The sequence below is a fragment of the Pectinophora gossypiella genome, chromosome 18, assembly GCF_024362695.1.
Source record: "Pectinophora gossypiella chromosome 18, ilPecGoss1.1, whole genome shotgun sequence".
Lineage (NCBI taxonomy): Eukaryota > Metazoa > Arthropoda > Insecta > Lepidoptera > Gelechiidae > Pectinophora > Pectinophora gossypiella.
Window position 1 is genome coordinate 121,812 of NC_065421.1, and position 24,801 is coordinate 146,612.

A 24,801-nucleotide genomic window follows, 5' to 3' on the forward strand; every position below is an offset into this window, starting at 1 on the left:
GGTGAGCACGAGACATTCCTACAGGTTCCTGCGGCAGGCAAGTACTCGCGCGGGGTAACGGCCGAGCCGCGGACCCTACACACTGCCCGCTCTGCGCACCCCACACGTACCACGCCTCGTACGCTTACACATACTACATGGTACCTAATAACTTTCTTCGTGATTCGCTTTTCGATCGCAGGTGTGTTTACTTATCCTGAATAATTTGAACCTATAGAACAAGTACATAATTCTGAAGATTATTGACATATTTTAATTGGAAGTCAATTTCTTATTCCAATAAAATCCAGTCAATCCAGAGTATAGGTAAATACGGCAGTAACAGTTAAGGTAACGTCGAGGTCCGTGGATAAACTAATTTAGTAGTGAGTAACAGGTTGTTGGAGGAACCGCGGCGGGAACCAGTTCCGGAGCGTGTGGAGGGTCTCTAAAGGAGATAATTTACACTTATTAGTTGGAGGCGAGCTACCCCCTCCCCGCGCGCCCCTCCCCGCGCTACTTTCCGTACAATATGAATATCAACACAGACGTGTTCCGTTACCCGTGACACACTCCCCGCCAACAGCCCATTACAAAACTCACTTAAACCTCACAGCCTCGTTCAGGTAATTGGAACGGTAATATCCAAAACTTTACAAAGTTCAATTGCATTCGATATCTAAACGAGAATCGGCCCAATTGAGAATATTGGCAACAACCGTTTGTGGACCTTCGACACGAACATTTCGTGTACCGTTACCGCGGCGGCACCGCGCATGTGCGGCTGAGGTATGAGCGAGCAAGCAGTGGCCGATTGTTGACGGTGAGCCATGCGAGCCACGCTGCGCACGCGCACCTACGGCGACCCTTTGTTCCGACAGCACAATGAGTGACGAGCCCTCGCAGCCGTCCACTGTACGCAACAGCCGCGCGGCCGACGGCGACGGCTCGCAGCTCGGCGGGAGCGACGGAATTAATAAAACACCTCGCAGGGTGTCAAAACTTAATTAGATTCGACACGGGGAGCCGGTAATAACCTCACAAACCTGCCGCGATGACGTCGCGTGTACCTCGCCGCGACACGCCACGCTGCGCCCGCGCTCCGCCGCGGCCTGCCGGAGTCAGCGCTCGCATAAATTCGTAATCGCAAATTAAATTAAATTCGCAATAGAGTCGCGACTCGGGTTTACTCTCGGCGTATAAATTGATTGCGAGCTGTGTAATGACGCGCTCCGGCCGCGGCTGTAAATCACAACGCACACCACGCAGCCCGACGCGGCGACACGCATGCCGCGCGACACAACGCGCACAACGCGCCGTGGCGACCTGCGCCCGCGCCGCCGCTGCACCGCCGACATCACACGCCTGTCATTACATTATCATTAGGTTCGCTTACAAGTTTACTACGGCTAAGCTGGTTTAGAAGACGTGTTTGCGTTCTAATGTTTCGCCCAGACGTACGAATACAGAGATCGTGCAAGGAGCGCGGCACATAACTTAGCGGGCGAGATGGATCCTGTTATCGGAGCCTTCGGTATAGCTCTCGCGAACAATGTAACAAGTAAACATGCGCCGTATCTTTAACATCATAGCAGGGTCGGTGCTCGTAAATATACGGATTCAAAGGTAGTATCGCTCGACATGAGCCGCGCGGTGTCGGCGCGGGCGGCGCGGGCGCAGCTAATGAAATAGCGCGGTTTCAGTTTATAGCTCTCCGCCGCGCTACACACTGACCACAACAGTACTCGACAACCTCCACGTTCTTGCTTTCCTGATATTATGGGAAATATGATTTGCAATTTGCAACCGCAGGAGGAAGTTTCGGTTATGAAGGGTGAGCTGGTACACGGCTCGACTGTGGTTAAAATGTTACGATCTTAGTACAACGACTTGCATGTATTGGTTCATGTAACACATAAGAACATGAACAGATTGTTGGACCCCATGACTCTTGCTTGACTCTTGACAGCGTCGTCACCATCATAGGCCTATTGAAAACTATTTAAACATTCTCTGGGAAAGCTTCGGCCGTGTCATAGACCGACATGTAGTAGTAACATAAGTTAGCAGTATGTAGGCAGGTTGAGAGTAGCAGCAAGTGGTGTGCAAGAGCATGAAATGTGCGGTGTGTACCCGCGCAGGCGCAGTGCGAGTTGCGATCCGCCACAGTTTAATCACCGCGCGTGACTCCCCGCGCCCCGCCCCGCCGCCACCCCCGCCCCGCGCCCGCCCCACCTACCCTCATCTCGCTAAACTCACTGCTCCTACAGACATAAACTCGCGCAGGAATGAAAATAAAACAAAGCTCAGCTCTCTTGAAGAAGCTACATCTCCACCCGATACTAACTACCCGCGCCTCCTCCAACATTTGATTCACTCGCAACCTAAGTATAACAGAGCTGCGCTGTCGTCTCATGAAAGGCAAACAAAAGGAGAGGATGTCGATGTTAAAATAACAGTAAACTGTAAGAACATTGAAGCGTACTTTCACACGGTGTTCGTCCGATACACAAAACGATAGCGAATTAAAATGCCCGGCGACCGCGGCGCGGCGTTGTTGTGTATACTGCACGCTGCAGTTATCGGTTTGACATAAAAACCCCGCGTCTGCGCCCGCGCCGACCGCAGGCTCCGACACAGCCGAGCCGCCGCTGCGCCCGCGCCACCGCCACAAATGGCCGCCGCTCGCAGATTCACCACCACAAATAGTAGCAATCAGACTCTCTCCGTATTATAATAATACGCCTATTACTAACTGACTTCATATCACCGATCAAGTCATGACCGATCAGCACTCCCCGGTGCGGTCAGCCGTGTCATCACTGTTTAATGCCGCTGACACGTTTGTACGTAAGTTGTTCATTTTCGGTTGACTGGACTGAATCAAATCAACAAGGGGAGCACGATGCAAATGTCACAATATGTCAAGAACATCCGTGTTACTACCGGGACTACCACCATGGTGGACGATGTTCAGAACGACATCGACCTGTCTCGACTACAACTATTGTCAACAAATGTCTAAACATGTCCAATGTTTAAACACGTATGTAAGTATATGCAGAACGTTTTTTGCCAACGCTATACAAACTGAATACGGCAAAGAGTACATGTTGAATATAAAGATAACACGCATGAGCTAGCATCGAATAGAAATAGGCAAATATTATGTCGGGCCCAATCACCGCATTACAAAATCGTGTCTAAACAAATTCATCGAGCATAAAAATTCACTTGGCAATAATATTGGTTGTTGAAAGTAAACCGGCGCGCGGCGGCCGGCCCGGCCCGGACCGGACCGGACGAACTACATGCGGAGATAATCGCCTCCGTTGCGAAACACGCTTCAATTAATAAATCTAATTTTTATTCGGTCGTAAAAGCCATCTAGATAAGCGCAAGGCTGGCGGTACGTTTGCACGGCGGCGGTGCCTCTTGCTGTACTGTCTGTCATAACACGTCACGTCACGTTACATTAGCGCACAGCTCCACCGCTGGCGGCGTGACGGTATTGGTATTAGCTGTCAAGTAAGTGGCGGTCGGGGTGCAGCAGTCACAGGAATGTATGCGTGGCCCGCAGGTGACCCCGGATGTGGCCTTGGACTATTCAGATTTTGCTCATTTGCTATTTTTATCGACTCTGTATCATACTATACGCTATTTCGGCAGTATTATATTAACAGATCCTCCCACAAAACTTGTTACAATTATTAGCGTGTCGTAGAAGAAAATTGGGGTGGCTAGTACAGACAGATGATGATGTTTTATTTGTATGGCAGCGATGGGAACCTGCTTTATTGTAGCAGTGCTTCATGTAAGGTGTGTTTTTTTTTCACTTGGAGGCGTGACGAACGCGGCTCATCACCGTGCGCCCGCGCGGTGACGAATCGTGAATGTCGCATTAGTGGATTGTTTCTCACCCTCTCGCCCTCCCCCGCCCCCACACCGCCCCCCGCGACCCGACGCACGGGAGGAGGCAGCGTTCACCGTAAACCACTTTTGGTCCCGAGGAATTCACTTGATGAGTCTATCGAATGCTTTATAGCAGAACCGTAACAACCAACATTCGCTTCGAATTTATTACTTCGCTTCCCATACTGAGTGTCGTTATTTCTTTTCAAACTGTGTTCTGCCATTCTGTTTGCACTTCACCTGATACTTATGCGGTCATCTACCTACTTAATTTCGACGTGAAAACGTGTTTCCACATAAAATGGTAATGTCGAGGCTCGAACTAATAACGGTAAACGCCGTGAGTGGACAATTCAAATGAGGTGAGCGCGTGAAGTGCGCCGCTTGACGCGCGCGGTGTTCAGCAAACACGCGGCGCAGGCGGCGGTGGCTCGTGCGGCGGCGCACGCGCCTGCGCCGTACAGCCTGCGTTCTGCAACCGGCGAGCGAGCTCGTTCCCACGCCGTCACGGCCCAGATTAGATACCAATCACAGCCATAATTTAATTTCAAATGCTAAATCTACTTTTCGTATTTAAATGGCTGTACCTAATTCTCATACCTACGACTGCGAGTAACAGGATCTCAGCTTAGACTTTTTGTAAGTGAGCGGCTGAGCGGAAATTAATACAATTTATAGAATCTAAATTGAGCGCATTAGAGGTTATGAGCCGGCGAGATAAGATTATGGCCGCCGCCGCCTGCGCCGCCCGGCGACTGGTGGATGACGGGTTTTTTTCCTAGAGAGAGGCGCGACGACTTGTTATCTGCGGTATTTTTGTTGAATAATAGTATTCTAATCATGGCCATTGCCGGATAGTCGGAGGCAGTCGCAGACAACAATACCTCCCGCGCCGCGTCGCCGCAGCGCCCGCGCCGCGCACCGCCATTGTGCGCGGACGCAGCTCTGTAATTCAAACTAATGACGCAGATAAGCGCTCTTTGTTACATTTGTTATTACCTCTCAATAGTAAAACGGCTGAGATTATAATTCCAATTGTTTCGTTTGATCCTGGTTGTGGCATCGGTCACGATTTGAACCGCGATGTTGTTGGTGTTCTTTGTGCCTGCGCACACAAATAAATCACCTTTCTAGCCAAACATGCGGCCTGCATCGCGCCCGCCCCTAGCGGCGTTGGCAGGTGCGGGACTGTTCACGTGGTCATGCGATGAGATACCGCTACAATGACACTGCATGCTATTGGCAAGAATATATGGACATACTTATATCTGCTGCCTCAAACTGTTTCACAAGCCAAATAAAACAACGTAATTAACGGTAGTTTTCAGATTATTAATTATATGTATTATATTTGGAAAGTAAGTTCGCCGTAGTGCCGCAAATCTGAGAAGCTATTATAAGTAATGTTCCCGCGAACTGAGCGACAATTAATCCGCAGTTCTCGGAACCGCCGCCGCCGGCGTGGCCGCTCATCGCGGTAATGACAAACATTTGGAACATTCCCGGAAACCTTATAGTACCTAAGCTACACACGGACGACATGTTTGAGGAGACAATTTATTGTATAATGGAGTACTATACGAGTAGTGGACGTTACATCAAGAGATAAAATGATTAGAACTCGAGCAGCCGCGCAGGCGGTGGTAACGGTCACCGCTCTCAGACAGTCGGCGGATGTGGAAAAAATCCTCTTAGATCGGCATCCGCGCAGATTGATACAACCAGTCCACAGCACAATGCGCGGGCGCAGGCTGCGGGGACGCGCATGCGCGGCGGTTCACACGCCTGTCTCCCGACGCTAATATCTCTATTATACAATAATCCGCGTCCGCACCGCTGTCGCGACAGATCTATCAGGAGCACTCGCTGTCACCCGTGTGAACTAGCTCGCCACCCGGCGACTGCTGTCGGCGCCGCCGGAGTGCTGAACCTGTGGACACTGATGGTCGGCGCGGACGGTGTAGCGGCGAGCTTTGTCTGCGGCGCTATTGTTGCGGCCGCCATATTGGGAAGTTAATTTAGCGAGTGATGTTGCGCGCGCGCCCTCGTCGCGTCCCACAAAGCGGCTGCGATCCAATTATAGATAGCGCTAGGTCGGCCGCGCCGCTCGCCGCGCCGCTCGACGGAATATTGTGCTTATTATGAAGATCAATAAATGTTTAGTGCCGCTATGAGGGCGCATCTACATAACCAGCCCGGCCTCACCGCCGGTAATGACGCTAATATAATTACGGCAGCGGGTCATAAATTGTGTAATTGGTGCGGTGTCACTGCACAATATAGCTCCGAGTGAAGATTTCGTCATCATCAGCCGCAGTGCCATCACATAGTGGGGTAACATTTTCATTATAAAAATGAGTGATGATAAGTCAACGTTAAACGTGTGTGTGTGTGAAAGGAGGTACAATATATTATATAAATTAATTTTCACCGGTATTTACTCAATTATTTAAAGTGCCAATATTTAATTTGCTTATTTAGTATGGCGATGGCGATACGGTTCACCGCCTATCACGTTGGTCTAACAGGAAGCTCGGTGAGGTGTGGGTACTTAGTTCATCTTGCAATGGATGTACCTCTGACTACCCCAATTGGGATATAGTCGTGAGCTTATGTTATATTATGCTTATTTAGTTTCATAAAATACATAGTTTCTATTTTAAAACTCATACTTTTTGTTACATAAACCCCTAGCGCCGCCCCCCGCGCCGTGCGTCGTACAAAAGACATCAACGCGCTCGACGCGATGAAATTATTTACAAGTAAATGATCATTTTAAAAAAGCAACTGATTTACAATCTTAGACTAACCTGATGGTTGTTTTACACGGTATAATATCTCCGATGCTGTATTACGGAATATATTATTATTAGTGTTGTATATTATATATTTAATTAAAACACTCGAACACAGCAAGTGACTCATTAGCGAAGCCTATTTCGGAATATAATTTAAGTTCCGCAGCGTCTCGCTGTAGATTCAAGTTTACAAATTAAATACTGGCCCATAAAATAACATCATGACTACATATTAGTTACAGTTTATTTTATGGTAGTTTTAAGTTGCGAAAAAAAACTAGTTTTCACATTAGTTGAATTTATTGCCGCTGCTGGGGTCGTAAAATGATATTAAAAAACTTGTTGGTATGACTCACGTCCGGTCTGTGGAAATATGGCGCAACGGCTGCGAGGCCAGGAGTCGCGGGTGCTGCTCCCAGGACTGCTGAACTGGATCTTCCTCTTTCGTGTGAGTGGGTTCTGAGAACAATAACCGATATTCATTAACCCTTGTGTCAAGGTCAATATTGAGCCGCCGGAGGCCCCTGACATGCCTCATGTAACGACTACATACTCACTTAAAGTATCCGGGACCGAATGTTTAACGTGCCATTCGAAGTACGCATCGTCTTACTTTCGGACAATCGAGTGATCAGCCTGTAATGTCCTAACCAAACTAAGTATCACAAAGTTATTTTTATGATATGTCCCCACCGGGATTCGAACCCGGGACCTCCGGATAGTGAGCCCAACGCTGAACCACTGGATCACGGAGGCCGTTTGAAAATGCTACTTAGGCTCTATGACGATTTTGTGACATAGCGACCAGGGGCCAAAATCTCGGGACCGGCATTTGAATCTGGGACCTCCGGATCATGAGCAAAACGTTCAACCACCGAATCATGGAGGCCTTCAATGAACTGAAAGTAAAGAAACAGAACGCATTGAGCCGTATTGCCTACTCTGTTGTCAGAGCCTTCAACCACCCTGAAAACCTTCAACATCGCTTCTGATTTTCTCTGTTCGATGGTTTCCTATCCAGAAGCATCACACACAAGGCGGCGATCTAAGACCCTCCCTGCCTGCGCGGTGGCCAGGGCGCAGTCACGCTCGGTCACGCTCCATGCCTCCCCCCGGCGCCCGCCAGACCCCGCTCGCCCTCGCGCGACAAACTGCCTCGTAAACCCGGCAAATTGGACGGATTCACAGGCCCAAATTAGATTATAAGTCGGCAGCAAAAAAATCTATACAAACCGAGCCCCGCTCGACAGATCTTTAATTTACACACTTTTTATTTTGTTTGTGCCGCTGCGTGGCCGTGACTGGCGACTCCTCGTGGTCTGTTTGTGCTGCGCCTGCGCACAGGACGCGTCATGTTTCATAGGTTGGGGGGGCTGCAATCATTCTCCTCTATTATTAGGATGCTCGTTAAATAAAACCGCAACGCAAGCGCTACGTCGCGTGGCGTCACGTCATGTGAAGTCGCGTCGCGTGGCGGCACGGATCTCGCAATTAGTGAAATTATTCCCTCCCGCGGACAGTCACAGTGAGCAGTAAAATAAGCTAATTACTAGTGTACGTTACGCCAGTAATGCCACGTTCGCGGAATGTCCCGCGCACGACATGCCTATTGTCCCGCACTACACGTCTACCCGCTTATTACTAGCTGCGCTCAGGTTGTAACTACTTCAGTTTATACATAATTACCACATTCTGTTCTCAAACAATCAAGACACAGCCGCCGCATTCTTACCTTCGAGAGAGGTTCCCTCGTATTATTTTATTTCGTCCGTGAACACAACCGAAGCCGTAAAATGTCAAAACAACGCGTAAATAACATCGAACTTAATGAAATTTCTCTGAATATTGTTTATTGAAGCTGGTAAGCAGTTCCATTTGATGTAATTAATTGTGCGCGCGCAGTTTATGTGTGATTCGAACTTCCTGAGAAAGTCTCAGTTTAATATGTGGCGATCAATTAAAGCTCATCTGTTCCGGAGGATTCCCGAGAAGGCAGTAATTGTGAGGAAAGTGGGTGCAAGTTGCGGCGTCGTGGTTTGGCCGCATCCGGGGGCGGCGGGAGGTGATCTCCGAGGAGCTGCCGTGTTATCGCCGTTTTTGCTGGCTCGGCGCAATCCGTTTTAATTGCGCGTGCAATTAACTTCATTGACAAGCGCACTTATCGGACCCTCCCCGAGCGGCGCGCCCACCGCGCACCCCGCGCCGCCGCACCCGCCGGCAGCGCCGCCGCCGCGCCGTACATCGCTCGCCTGACACACTGCCGCACACCGGCCGCTCGCACAGCCCCGCCGATGCACGCGGCGCGGGCCCCGCCGGCGACACTCCCGCGCCGCGGTCGCAATTACACGGCAATTATCAATTAAATGCATCTCGACGCACGCGCCTGCGCAAAGCGCACTGCACTCGCTGCTTTTAATTGCATACGAACATGCAGACACTCGCAGTAAATCTCACAGACTCCAGCAAATGTTGGAGCTTGAACAAGCTTGCTGACCCCATTCCAGAAGTGTGGAAACTGGTGAGACAATATCCATAAATAATACTCTTACAAGTCAATAAAGAAAATAATCAAGTATTTTATCGACATAATAGAAATGATAAGGCTTACAAATAGACAAACATTGTATTTTTCACTCGTTCATTAAATATTAGATAAAACATGGCCGTTTATCATTATGTACAGTTAGGAAGGATGTTTAACTCAACACCCTGCGCCAGCGTCGTCGGTGAACACGACAAGTGGTATCTGTGCGTCTGTAAATAATTTTAGTTTATCGTCGTCGGTGAAATTTGGACAAATTCCTTGAGGCCCGCGCCTGCGCTGCGTCCCGCCATATTTTATACAATTTATCGTATTCAATAAGAGTATGATAATGAGCCGGCGCCCGCGCAGCGCGCTACACAACAACGACGTGTATTTTTGGAAAGGCAGTCACAAGTGTACTTAAATGAATATACAACGTTATAAACAACTTGAGCTCGTGGACGTGGATGGGTTCATCAAGCCCGCGCTGCTGCACCAAACACTCGCTGTGCCACCAGACTACACTCGACGTCGCATACACGAAGCTATTTAAACTTAATTTAAACGTTACCTCCCACGTTACGACTTTAGGTTTTTCGTTTCACAGGAATTTTACAACATTTTGTGAAGTAGTCCGTAATAGGATTAGTTATTGTAACCGGAGCTGTGGTTCGTTCGCGTGAAATTAGCGAATGTTATGTGTGGCACGGGAGCCGAACGTGGACCCGTGTCCCGTCACGCGGCTGCCACCGCCGGCCGCGCCTGCGCAGTGCCGACACACGTTTACAAACCGAAAACAAGGAGAAAACGTTGCGCATCGACACCTGATACTTTCTGGAAACTACATGTTATCAACATAACGTCCATTGGTTCCGCCACGCCGGAGCTGCTGCTTTGAAGTTGACATGTTTACGTTCACGGTTAGTTGACTCCATCACAACGCTAGATATTAACCGCAAGTCAGTATAAAAGTCGCTGTGGTCCTGTATGGTCGGTTCGATCCCCGGTACCGGACTTGGACCAATGAAGTGAAATTTTCGCTATCACAAATTGACTCGACTGACTGACTACATCCTGTCGTTAGTAAGTATCAGAGAGATGATGATTTTATTATCGTCTTGACTGCATTAGCGAGGAGGTCGTCACAGATCATGGCTCATACAGTGTCGCGTGTGTTGCGCGCGCGCCGCGCCGGCTGCGGCTGCGCAGCGCGTGGGCGCGAGCGGCCACTTGCGACACTGCTAACTGCCTCTTTATCATATTACACCTCATAATGTGACAAATTGACAGCACTATATTTTTCCTTCTTTACATAAATAACGCGCTATATTATGTGCTTTATGGTTTGTTATGTCGACGCCGTTAAGCCGAGGTATTCGGAGAGCTCGGTCGTAGGCTGTTAACCTGATAACTGGACGTCGGTAATAAAAGTCCGTCCCGGTGAGACGTCGTGACCTCTGCCGGGCTCCCTTCCAATCGCGATAGAATTGCTCCAAGGGCTGGTGGGCGATCGGCGATACAAATTGTGGTTGCGTTGTTTGAGGAGTGATGGCGGCGTCATGTATCACTGTGGACGCGCAAATTGAAACCGCTCGTAAGTCACACGTTGAGCAACCAGCGCCGCCGGCCACCAGGGGTATTCTGTACAATTTCTGGGAACATTCCAGCACTGTATGTTGTAACTAATATGAAGTGGAACAAGAGCAGGGCATCAAACAGATAAAATGTTGTTCTTTGGAATCCAGTGCAATCAAGTTATTACTAAAAAACTTTACGCACGGTAATGTTGTAGGTTAAGGGTGTTGGGATCCTCGCTCAGCAACAATAGATGGCGTAAGTGTAGCGGTGATCGAAATTATTATTTTCGTCATAGATAAACTAAACTAAATGAGCTCTACACCTTTTTCCCACTACTTGAAGGGCTCAAGAACCTACAAACAATAAAAAATATTGTAAATCCTTCCTATTTTTTTCAGGTTTACTCTGTGTCTCTGTGTTTAGTTTATCTATAACAAAAAATATAATTTCGATCACCGAATGGCATAGCTACTACACATATGCCATCTATTGTCGCCGAGCTGGGGTCCCAACACCCTTAATTTAAAACAATACACATAGTTGCTCTCCACAACATGTTCTTTGACAGGTATAAAAAAATCCAGATTAATCATTTTATTTATAACTATGACTGGAATGTTCTTAGTTCAGAATAGTATTGCAGTTCGAATGTCCATCGATCATATCGACACGCCTGAGTCTGCGGCGCGACACTCGGCCGCAAATCGTGCGCGTCCGCAAATTGTGCGCGTCTCGGCGCTTGCGCAACCAGCGGCAACTAGCGCGGGAACCAGCCGCAACCCGCTGCAACCTGGCCCACGGTTCCCGGAACATATTACTTAACCGGTTGACAAACATCTGAACTTCTGACGCACAGGCCTTTTAATTTGGATGTGAATACATTAATCTGAAACTCGAATTTTATGACATGTTGATGCGCGCGGGCCACCCCGGCTCGCGGTGTGTGGCCCTCCCCCTCCCCCCCCCCACCCCGGCGGGATGTGTGCACGCGCAAAAACCGTAACGATGTCGTCAACCAGTTGAACAACTACAAACAAAACGACTCGCACCGAACGAACATCCCACGCGAAATGGAAACCATTATTAACCAGTACGTCCTCGTAGCAAATTGATTGCTAATAAACATGTAAATTCCCGTTTCAATAACTGGAAGCGAAATCCAGTAATAACACGTGGAGAGGGCCCGAGGACAAGTAACACATTAACACAACAATACTGTTTAGCGATAATATCGGCGCGGGCGGTAGCGCAGCCCCGGGCGCGGCGGCGGCGCAGGCGCAGGCGGCGGCAGCTGCGCGCCCGCCGGCGCTCCTGTAATGGCCCGCCACTCGCAACCATCCCGGCAAATAGCCGCACCATTACATTTGCTATCCATTGAAGATAGTACAGCGAACGAGCCAATCACACGCGCATACACATTGGGTTGGTTATAGAACTGCACACGACAGTCGCAACATGCAATATGTACTGGTGAGGGGAAAATATAGGATTTTATTAAAGTCATTAAGGTGTGATGAAGAGCGTCCCTGGGCGGCGGCGCGGCGTGAGCGACACTTATGAAGACATTCTTCACGCTAATGAGATATTAAACCGCTCGTGGGAGCTGCGCCCGCGCACCCGCCGCCGCCCGCTGGCTGCGCGCGTCGCAACTGCGTTTTTATGGAACTTCATAAACGGCTGCAATCATAACCACATATTATGGTGGATTAACGAGGTGCTTACGTCCACGTTGCGATAACATCGAGCGAGTAATATTCATTAGTTGGTGGAAGTCGAGCGAGTGGTAACGGGTCTAGTTTCGGTCGTTAGTTTCCTCACGGCCGGCGCGGGCGCAGTATCGGCCGCGGAACAATCCTCATAATGGTCGTAACGAGCGTGTAATGATAGCCGCTGCAGACGCCGGATCACGACTGCGCTCGCCCACGCGCCCCTACCACCGACCACCGACCGTCGACCATCGACCACCGCCGACCTCCTCGCATACAACTCACCACATCACAACGAAAAATAAAATCTCTACCAACATTACATTAATGGTCTGAAATCTTCAATCATATTATTCCAATAACACTTACGGATAAGTTATCAGTTACAGCCACAATAGGTGTCACAGACAGCCCCCTGTGCAGAGCCTGCATGGAGGCGGAAGAGACAGCGGCTCATGTCCTACTGGAGTGTGGAGTCGCCATCTACCGGCCCAGGCACCTTGGCCTGACGGGGTGCCCCCTTGAGGTGGGCAGCAACGTCAAAGGACTGCTAGATTTCCTTGGAGAATTAGGCTGACTGGAGTGATCCAACCGTTTCAGGTATCACGCAAAATAGGCGCTCAGACGTCGAGTTGCGGCAAACAGCCCGCGAATATCAATATCAATACCAAAGCTTCCAGTTCATAAAATCAGTAGAAAGAACAAGCGGTATATAGACCTACACCTACTCCGTTTCCAGTTGATGAGACGATCCCCTGAGCCCTAATCGGGGTTTATTTGTAGACTATTTACATTTCTAGCGAGATGATGTCGGACATCAGGGTCGATGGTACGTGCGTGTTGCAAGCGCGCATAAAGCATGGACGTCGATCGCGCATACTCTGCGCAGTGTCCGCGTTGCAACATGCGCAGGAGTGACGGAATATAGAACACTCCTCGAAACTGCTCTAATTGGAGCTGCCAATGCTGATTGTTTATGACGACCTGTCCAACAACGCAATGTTGTGACGAAATTTGTTTGACACGTTAGCACGTAGTAGACTTTATGGTGTGGTACTACGATGGATTGTTGCGATATCGCTACCATACAACGAGACCGAATGAAATATATTGTGTTTACTTGTAAAAAGCAGGAAATACTTGAGAACTTCACGTCGGCGTGATGACAATGTATATCGCAAAAAACCCATGGATAGTATGAGTATTAATGGTTAACACGCTCGTCCCGGCTTGACAATTATTAATAAATTATCTCTTTTTGAAAGAAGCGTGAGCGACGTTTAACTTACTATATAAGTAATCACTCTCTTGATGTTAAGTCCACTATCCATTAAAACTATTAAGATACAGTATCCAACCAATGGGCGTGACCACAGCTATCCTCAATCCTATCAATTACTCTCCCCATCTCGGTCGCTGCGGTCGCTGGCGCGGGCGCAGCCTCCGACACATAAAAACTAAACATTTTGCCCACAACCTGTAAATGCAATCGATTAGAACACACAGCGCTGTATGTACCGTGGGAACATTAACGTCGAGCTTCTAAGCTGGAATGTTATTTATTCTATTTGCTCTTCTTCATGTCCCGCGATCAATCTGTGTACTTATTTTATTTTTATTTCATTTAATCTCTATTACTATTAACCTCTCTCGCAAATTGACAGCAAGTCAGTTACTTAACTACAACCCAATAAAAATACAAAAATACAAAGGATCAATATTACAAAAAACCCCAGATCCCAGGTGAAGCAAGCAACCCGTTCCCGCGCATGCGCCTTTTTTTTTTTTTTTTTTTTTGACGTGACTTATTGTAGATTTGCCGCAGATGGCATTAACTACTTGGCCGGACAAATGGGGAGCGCTGAAGGCTCTCACCCGGTACAACGTTTAAGACAACAGGCCTGAGGGTGCCCAGTTGGGCGCGAACCTCGGCTCAGGGCGTCGTCTGAGAGGAAAATTCAGCGATAAGCGCTGAATGAGGGAAATCGTCGACCACGCCGGCGGGGTCGGTATCGGGGTCCTGAAGTGTTTGGTGTCGCGAGCTGATTGGCTGCCTCTATGGCTAGAGTAATCGGGTCGTCGGGATCGTATATTACGTCCTTCGGGCGCCGATACTTTTCAGTACCGTCCCTAAGCGGAATGTACTCGGAAGCCGCAACTACCAGGGGATTTGGGTGGTGCGGAGCAGAATCGAAAAAACGTTTGGAAGCTAATTTGAGCCATTGGGCAATGGTTGGCAGACCTAGGTCAATGTGCAGATTTTCATTGCGAAGGAACCACGGAGCTCCCGTGGCTTTCCGCATGAAACGATTTTGTATTACCTGTAGACGGTGAATTTGAGAGGGACTCGCGTGAGCGAAAACTACCCCTGCATAGGTCATGATCGGACGGATGCAAGTCGTGTAGATTTTCACCTTATTCCTAAGGGACAATTTACTTCGCTTGTTAAGGAGACAATGAAGACGGCCCATTACAAACGCGGCGCGATCGCGCACACGTTTGATATGGGCCTTGAAAGTAAGACGTCTATCTAAGACTACGCCGAGATATTTGACTTGCTCCTCCCAAGGGATCGGCTTGCCAAACATCGTGATGACTTTAAGTTGACGGCGTGACCGTGGCGTGTTATAATAGCCCTTTGAAAAGTACACCGCTGCACTTTTCTCCGGGTTTACCTCGATCCTCCATTTGCGAAACCACTTGCCCAAGGCATTGGCCGCGCGTTGGAGGATTCCGGTCATCATAACTCGACCACGGCACGAAGAATAGATGGCTGTATCATCCGCAAATAAAGCTAATTCGGTATTAGGAGATTTGGGAATGTCACTAGTATATAATGAAAATAGTAAAGGGGAGAGGATTAATTGATTAAGTTTAATCTACTAGAGATATGTTCAACAATACGGTGCACTTGTTGAACGCAGGAGTGTTTGGTTCTAAAACCAAACTGCTCTGGTGGAATAAGACTATTGGATTCGGCGTAGTCCCGTAATCTAGCAAATATGAGCCGCTCATAAACCTTCCCCATGGAATTGAGGAGACTTATGGGGCGGTAACTCGAAGGTTCGTTTTTAGGTTTCCCAGGCTTTGGTATACCAATTACAATTGCTTCTTTCCACTGCTGTGGAAAGACGCAGTTGCTCAAGGCGACGTTGAATATTGCCGTTAGTAAGCAGATGAGGGGAGCACCGAAGTTTTTAAGGACACGATTCGTGATACCGTCTGAGCCAGGGGCTTTTCGGGTATGAAATCTTTTGATAATACCTAGTACCTCTTCCTCAGTTACCTGTGGAAGAGGAGGATCGGCGGGAGGTACTGAAGCCCTACGCTGAACTTCAGAGTTCACCGTCGAGAGGTGCCTACGATCGATAGGGAGAGTGCTGGGCGAGCATTGGGCTTCGAGACTGTCGGCAAGGCATTCAGCTTTTTCGTCATCGTCGAAAGCGGGGGGTTGGCTAGGCCTATTGAGAGGGGGAGTAGGAACAACCGTATCCTTTTGAAGAGACCTAGACAGCTGCCAGATGGCCTGGTGGTGGGGCTCAATGCCGCTCAAAAGATTATCCCACCGATTCTGTCGCATGTCATTAATACGTTTTCTTACAGTATGCTGCAAGAGACGCAAATGACGGCGACATTCCTCGGTGCGATTGGAATCATATGCGCGGGTGGCTGCGTTTTTCTCCGTTAGCAGATCACGGATGTCGGTAGGCAGTTTCCAGCGATGGTCTTCCATCTCCGGAACCTGTTTTGAACTTTCGTTCAAAACCGACCTCACGTGATCCGTGAGGGAGTTAATAGCTGTCGAGGCCTCCTCTAAGGAGGTTATTTCTACTGGGATACTATCTAAGTACACTGAACTGGAAGACTGGAGGCCTTCGGCCACCTTTTCCCAGTCCAGCACTGTCTTAGGGGGTGCTGGATTATCAGGGGCGTCTAAACGGGAGCCTAGTTTTAATATAACAGGTCGGTGGTCGGATTGTAACTCGTGTAGTACTTCTATAGAACATAAACGTAAGTTTATGTTCTTTAGAAGCGCCAAGTCGAGTATTTCTGGTCTGTGATTCAAGTCAGGGGGATATCTAGTGGGCTGCAATGGTGTTATTATATCATAATAGAGGGGCTCGGCTAGAGTTTCTAATACCCTGCCTCTTGTGTTTGTTGTTAAGCAACTCCAAGAAAGATGTTTAGCGTTAAGATCACCTGCAATTATGACTGAATTACTGAGATTAAAGAGGGCTTCGAGGTCACTTCTAAGTAACCTCTTGGAGTTATTAGGAGATAGATAAGCCGACACTAATGTGATCGGCTGATGTCCTGTCATTCCTACTCGACAGATCGAAGCCTCAATGTCAGTGAGGTCAGGTGGGTCTATAGGGATACAGTGAAGTGACTTTCTATAATAAATGAGAGTGCCCCCTTTGGGCGCACAGATCCTGTCGTTTCGCACTAGATTATAATTTGCCATCTTGGGGTCGCGGTTAGAGGGTTTGAGGAAAGATTCCTGCACTAATAAAATATCTACCTGATGATGTTTTACAAACTCGTGAATCTCTGCACGTTGACCTAAGATGCCATCAGCATTGAAAAAACCTATTGTAAGGGAACGCGGTTTGACTCTACTTTTATTCGTACAATCCATTATTAGGTTTAAATTGGGACAGGGAGTCTAATAAACTGTCAAGTTGACTAAGGGCCGACTTAAAGAGAATACTAAATTCCCTAAACTGGTTGACAGGAAATGCAGAGGCCTGAGGGGCCATCGCAGGAACCGGACGAGGCGCGAGAGGGGCTGCAGGAATACCTAAATTGCTACTAGATTGGGCGCGGGGCGGATTTGTGGCTCGGACGATAGCCGGGGGACGAGTCCATGCGGATGGACGCTGCGGCGCGAGTTTGGTCTGCGTGAGTGGCAGAGCCGGGAAATCGCGAGTAGAGTGCGAGGAAGGGGCCATATGGGCTTTAGTGGGACCGGGTTGGGAAGCTGCAGCGCGGGCTGCCCTTCGTTGGGCTACCTTGTGGTGGGTGCGTGGAGCCTTGGTGCATCCGCGATAGTTCGCAGGATGACCTTGCTGACCACACAGCACACAGCTAGGGGCCGCGCATGCGCCGTACCCGGGGAAGTTCTGCGCTCGCGCGGCGGTATAATTCGGCGGCCATTACCGCGCATGACTCGCTCGCTCTCGGATTAAGGACTACCACTTAAATTGTTCTTAGAATAACATCGTTGTTTACACTAATGACCGTGACTGGGGCGTTGGTATGGAGGCACACAGGGAGCTGATTGAGGAACAGAGCGTGCGCGTCCGCATATGGAATTGCATCGTAGTCTTAAAAATATGCTGTTTTCCCTAATAAATAAATATTCTAAAGCATAATGAGTAAAGTAATAGAGTTCTGTAATATGATTAAGTTGTGTCTGTACATATTTATAAGTAGGTAAGTATTAATCAAAGCCCTGCTCTGATAATGTAGGAAGGTACCTTCATGTAGGTGTAATTACCAATTTGTTACAACACGTATTACCCGAGACATTAAATTATAAAAATGAATGTGGCAAAATGGTCAACGTGATGTAATGGCGAGTCGATGTTGAATCGTGCGCACACTCCGAGGCATGTCTAATCTGCAGCCGAAATCCGTCGCGGACTCGTTTACCGCGGGTCCGTTTAATTCGGTGCGCACGGGCATCACACACCGGTTACTGGACCACGTCCCGCACCCCCTCCACCCGCCGCGAGAATCTCTGCGCGGGCGCAGGTGATGACGACACGTATCGGTCACTCACCCGCGCTCCCGCACTCCCTCTGCACCAATTAATACGAGCATCGTAAAAAGCCGAATAGAAAGCGGTAGCCGAGCCGTTATTACGGCTACAAGTTGAAATAATTGATGAGTAAACTGTAGCAGTGGGCATTCATGGTCATCATGATTCGGTCAATTAATAACTGCAACATTCCGGTGCGTAACGATGATTTACAACGAGAACGGCCGCAGCGAATGTGTTATAGTTAAACTGAACACTTATAATATGCGCTTACGTCGCGCTTGTTTGGCGTGGCTTTGTTTCAAACACTCGACGTCATCATCATCTTATTACTATTACACAACAGCACCTAGGTCCAATTTCAGGAGCAATCAAAATCTTTACAATGATTTCCTAAAACGAACACACTACTTAAGGACGACGCTTCTAATTATTAATCAGATTAGACATCATGTGAATGGACCATTAGCTATCTTCGACGAAATGGCAGAAAGTACACGGACCTGCTGTAACATTGTAATGACAAAAAATTCGCCCGCCGCAGCCGTAATAACGGGGCACTTGATTACAAGTGTACCTACCACAGTGTGACGCACCACCACCACCTGGACCATGCCCGCACATGACAGTCCGCACAGTACAGTCATGAGCAATATCATGTACCCAAGTGGTTACATGATATTCTAAAGTTAGAACCCTGTCGCACTATCATATTTGACATTTAATGAGACTTACATATTAATACTCGTGACCGTACTGGTGCGACGTCGTGTGACGCGGCACCTGAACCAACGTTAGATGGAGATAGAGATGAGTGATGTAACAACCACGACAGGCGCGGCGGCAGCTGGCTGAGGACCCGCGGGTGTGGGGCAACCGATGTTTGGGCACTTACTTAATAGTTCGACGTTTAAAACCGCAGCCCTGGATGAGAGCGTCACACACCGAAGACTCATCCCAAGCCTTCTTACACTGCTCGATGTGATCGGGTGTTTAAAAATGTATCGAATTATGCAACTATTAGTCATCAGTAAATTTTCACTAAACATCTTTTTTTGACGTATCTCTTTATAGATTCCCGCAAATTACTTGGCCGGACCAATGGGGAACGATGGCTCTCCCCGGTAATACTTCAAAATAAAGCCATGAATTTTCTATAAAACGCAAAATCACAAATAATAAGCACAAAAAAGAAAATAATTTCATTACTTTTCGAACTGTGCCTGTTTGTTCAGTTCTCTCTCTATTTAAGAGCTGCGCTCTTGTCGGTGGAGTAATCGCCATTCCTCTCTTCTTCCCGCCAAAACCTTCACCTCCCGACCTTCATTTGTTCAGTTACATAACAGTATTTCAGAAAATACCCTATTGGACATATGCCTCAGTCAAGAAGACCCAAGGTTTCCCCAAACGAAAACTGGACTATCTTCCTCGAACGTCACTCATTCTTTGATATCCTCCTAATCCTCAATTCATAATATTATGTCGATTTGATTTGAAATTGGCCCATTGGCATTGTATTGCTATATTCATGGAAAAAGGGCTAGGGCCCCCGGGCTCCCCCTCACTCCGTCCTCCATCGTATAGGTACCCCAGCAGTGGAGCTGTGGTCAGTGGCCGCGTCATGTCCGCTTGATTGGTGTTAATGGGTTAATTTTTACGAGTGCTGTCTCTGGGAACGGTCTCGCGAGGATTAGTATAAATATCGCTTCGTCATGTGTTTGTCACTTCATAATCCGCTGTTGACAACTCAATTGGTCCCTTTATATGGAGCACGCACAAAATGATGTACTTGACAAATTCGTTTATTTAAATTCTTTAAAGTCGACAAACGATAAAGTATGGCGGACATGTATAAAGGTGAGCTCAACTCAGCATTTGAGTTTTCTACTAATTTAAGACACTATTTAACTAAAGAAACATTCTGGATAAAAACCTTTCTAATTAGTAAAATGAACGACCACACATTAGTAAAATGAAGCAACAAAATGTACCCCACACCTGGTGGCTGCCATCAAGTAGCAGCGTGAAATTAACATTCTTTATATTTTAAAGTTTGGTCAAAAGATAAAGAAGGCTCGTACATTTACCGTCCAAGCAGTTTACTAAGAAATAACACCTTATCTGAGTATGTGCTGCGAGTTAAACCATTTAAGTCAAACGACAATATTTCAGCAACAGATCGCATTCAGCAGATACGGCACATACAACTCGGCGTCGGGGTGTAAAAAGAAACTAGCGTAATAAAATTCAAAGAAGTATTGAAGTAGACGGTGGTTTGCGCAAGCGCACACATAGTGCCCACTCAGTTGGCAACACGCGCCGCCATCGATTCTCATTAGTGGAACAAAATGTCCAATGGATTTTTCCTCGGAATCGGCACGACGGGTGTAGGGGGCTAACGGGACCGCGTGCCGGATGGTGGGTTCGCGCATGCGCAGCGGCGGGGCGGGGCGGCGCGAGAGATGTCGCGGTTTTTCCTCCGTGTCGCGCTAATTAGCGACGTGCGTGTCCACAGTTCACGGCAAGGGTCAGGTCTTATAGCTGCTTTACAGTTAAAACTGTCTTGCCTAGTGGAAAATGAGGCCAAAGTACCTACATTATATTGCTAATCGATTTGGTGTGTGTAGAACGATGCAACATAATTTAAACACAAAAGCAAATGGTACCTAATTTAAGACTCGAACTCAAGACGACGAATGCTGTGCAAAATCGAAGAATATCATCACACCTGTAATATTAATTTAAAATACTGTTTTACTATGCAAGTATCGTAAACATTACTCATGGCTATTCACGGTAATACCTATACTGCGTGAAAGCTGCGCGTCGGCCGCGGCCACGCCACATTATCGGCAACTTGCCATCCACCCGGCGTGTGATAGAGATACATGTGAGGTAAGTATAGAAAGTTCAAGTCATTTAGTATTTAGGCTAGGTCTCCGATCTAATGGGGAGTGCAGGCCGGGGTGCTGCGCGGTGATGGATGCGCGTGCGCGTAATTGACAGCGACACGCGCGCGCGCCGTCGATCAATCTGCGCGGAACGTCCACGAATCCTGCGCCCGCGTGCGCCGCTTTAATTGCCCCCGATCAACTCCTGCGCATAGAATACCGATCTTAATTGCCTGCTTAATGCGTGATCTGTAAGGAACCTTTGCAGAATAGTTCAGCTCGGGAAAGGTTATTTACGTCGGTGCGCGTTTCCCAGTAAATCTGCCGTTGTAGCGACGCACGCGCAGCGGGGCCTCCGCAACCTGCGCACACGCATATATTCTCATAAGGGCCGCGTTTTGAATAAATAGAAGCCGAGAAGGTATTAGGCAAATTCATTTCATAGACGTTTCACAGGTGGTGTGGACGCGGGCGTGTCATAACAGGAGATAATGGTGTGCAAAGTGCGAGGCAATCTTTGGAGGTGCGGCAGTAATCCTGACGAACGGCGCGTGACCGCTGCGCTATTTCAATATGAAAGAGGTGGCAAGTGGGAATAAATCTGACGTCCCCCCCCACCACGTACCGTTCCCCCCGCGGCCGCTGACGGCGGCTTCCTGCTCGCCCGTCTGCTACAACCAACACGCATAGTATTTGCATGACAACGCACTGCGCGGCACCACACTGTGAGAACTGAGCCCTAGATTTATATCAGCGGCCGGAGATCTGTCTCCTCTGCGGTGCGTCCGGAGGCTGCGGCGCGGACAACTGGACAAGTCAATACCGCCACGATATCGGGTGCATCTCACCAACTCACTGTTGCCGAATTGAATTTCAACCATAAGTACATTACAATATGTACGCTACGTATGTATGTATCAAATACATAAAATACAAAGCAAGGTGAGTTTGACGTATAATATAGACACATGGAAGACGTTCCAAAAAGTCGAATTAATTCATTCATATTTATTATTTTATATTATAAAGGCCTTTTAAGCCGAGAGCATCTTGTAATGTTAGTGTTTGTATGCGCCTGGTACCCGGCCATACACTCGTGGTGCCGCTTTTGTGTGAGTGTTTAGGTAAACAATGAAAATCAGCACGATCCTCTTAGATTTATCACTATGGAATAGTCTGACTAACGAGGAGAGATCGAAGTCTAACAACCATCTAATCTCACTGGAACAACCGTAGGTATAGATAGTTACTTATCTCACCAGCACATGTGCAGCTGCAGAGTGCCTAGTAGGTAAGTACAAGATGTGCAGACAATAAAAAGCTTTTACCCATGTAGATTGCAAGCAGACAGACATTAGAATGAAACATGCGCGCACGCCAGCAGTACACCGCGGCGCGGCGTTGGTGTGCCGCGCCGCCCGCCCGCGCCGCTCGCCCCGCGCATGCGCGATGCTATCGCCGCTGCGGTATCGCCGATATCGTCGCCGCACAGTTCTGCGCCCGCGCTGGGAACACTCGCAGTTTACACTGGATCGATGTAAACAATGTTTATCAGAGCCAACATCGCAGTTTCCTGAAATTATCTGGCATTGATAAGCATTTATTTGCGAAACACATTAAATAACTCTTTTAGTAGTAATAGCATCATTTTATTATAAGAGCCTTAACTCTCGTATAGTCTTTGTCACTTGTCATACAGTCTATTCATGTTTTGCTTTTAACTGATGCACTCAAGACTAGCCAGGAAGCTATAAAGATCCCAACAGGTCATGGTCTCACAAGATAAAGCTCGACATAGATCGGATAGCAGTAGAGGGGCCTACTACCTATTTCACTATAATCCTCACTAAGTAACATGAATTCCCTTTGCCGGCGGCTCTCCAAATAAACAAGCTCCCGGCAATAGATCGACGTCGAGGTGTCGCGACAACAGATGGCCACTGTTTGCTCCGCGGACACAGGCGCAGGCGCAGGCGGCACTAAATCCGCGCGTGACATTCCATCCGTCTTGTGCGCCACCACAACTCGCGCCAACGAGCCCCGCGCGTCCAATCGCGGAGCACCGCGCACCACCTCACCGTCGCGACACTCGCCCGCCGCTCCCGACTAACGGTTATTGTTCTCGATGACCGCCATCGAGGATATTCGTGAAGTTAAACTAACAGCACCTTTCTCTATCCCACGGGCGCCGTATTTGGTTGTTGGTTAGTTACGGGTGTATCGATCGCAGTAAATCGTGGCGGCGGCGCGCGCACAATCACCTGTCGAGTAAGCGAGAATTGCCGCGTTATTGTATCGCTGAGCACAGGTACCGGCGCTCATGAGGCGGGCGGTGGCCGGCGCGGGCGCCGACGATGTCGATGCGTGCGCTCACACCGCTGGGCAGCGCGGCTGCCGGAACCCTGCGCGCGCACGACGCCATCACTCCGCGTCGCGAGCAGTCACGAACTTAATGCACCGTTTTGATAATTTGCAATCGAGCCAGGCGTTGAAATGAGAGATCGATTTACGTGCACCACCGTGGCAAACGAATTTACTTCTGTTGATAGTAATAAATATTCACGCCATATCCCTTCCGCGATCGGCATAAAAGGTCGAACATCAATTTCTTGTATCTATAAGAAATTATTTCTCCCAGATATCACCATAAATGATATATTGGTGTGTGACAGTTTCATTGATATTTTATTCCAGTTATTATCTAATCCACCTTCTTCCTTATCATCGTCCACATAAGCAATTAGCAGGTAGGCACACTCACGGTACACTCTTGTCGGTGTAGCGTATTCCAATATGTTCTAACAAGGTCCTAACTTATGCCGTAGTCGACTTTCCTTGAACAGGTAAGATATAATTATGTAGAGTAAATAATTCCAGCTGTACCCACCGCAACTGTTCTCTGGTCAGCATGCAGTGTACCTCCACCTCTATAATAACAATGGAGAAGATTTCAATCCAAGAAGACAATAAAAGGTTCTTTCGTCTCTGAATCTTCTAACAGGAGGGTAATTTCCAGACTATAGAACAGGTCCTAAAGTGCGGATAATTACAGCTCGCAGACGAAGATTTTATAGTTGGTGGTACTTGAGAGTTTTACAGGCGGATCGTTGTTGCGGCACGACGCGACGCGGCGGCGCGGCGCGGGCGCAGACGGCGCGCGGCATTTGTTTACGTCCGCGGATATTTATGTCTCCCAAGTTTATACCCCGGACATGGCTGCACTGCCACTTCACTCGCCGTAATTGTGCAGTAAGTGACAATGAGTGTAAACATGGCGACACGCGACCGCGACGCTGACATTTCACGCCTAATAACTACCCGCGCCGGACGAAATTATTGTCTGTCGCGCGACTTTCTGCGGGTTGCTCAACAACAACTGCACCAATTAGCCATCGCAATACCTACTGTTTAAATTACTTAAGTGCAAGCGATTCAAACAATACGATTCGCCTAACGAGACAATAAAAACCCATTTACCTAATTGCTCCGAAACAATATAATTTTATTATTATTTACCAAGATTGGCAATAAACATTACGTTTCATAAGTAACAAAACAATTCGACGCGATCGTAGAGACGGCAAATCACCGAAGTAACGGCGGCCGCGCAATCGCGATGTCTGTAATTACAGCTCGTTTTTTCTTAATT

At 48.2% G+C, this 24,801-nt stretch overlaps 1 long non-coding RNA gene across 1 annotated transcript in view; it reads right to left on the reverse strand.

Moving 5' to 3' along the window:
• Nucleotides 1–7,048: 7,048 nt before the first annotated feature.
• The window catches only part of LOC126375006 (uncharacterized), a 49,464-nt gene continuing 31,711 nt past the window's right edge, over nucleotides 7,049–24,801 (reverse strand). The window contains exon 3 of the long non-coding RNA XR_007567530.1: nucleotides 7,049–7,148. This is a non-coding gene — a long non-coding RNA (uncharacterized LOC126375006). The remainder of the gene's footprint in view (nucleotides 7,149–24,801) is intronic.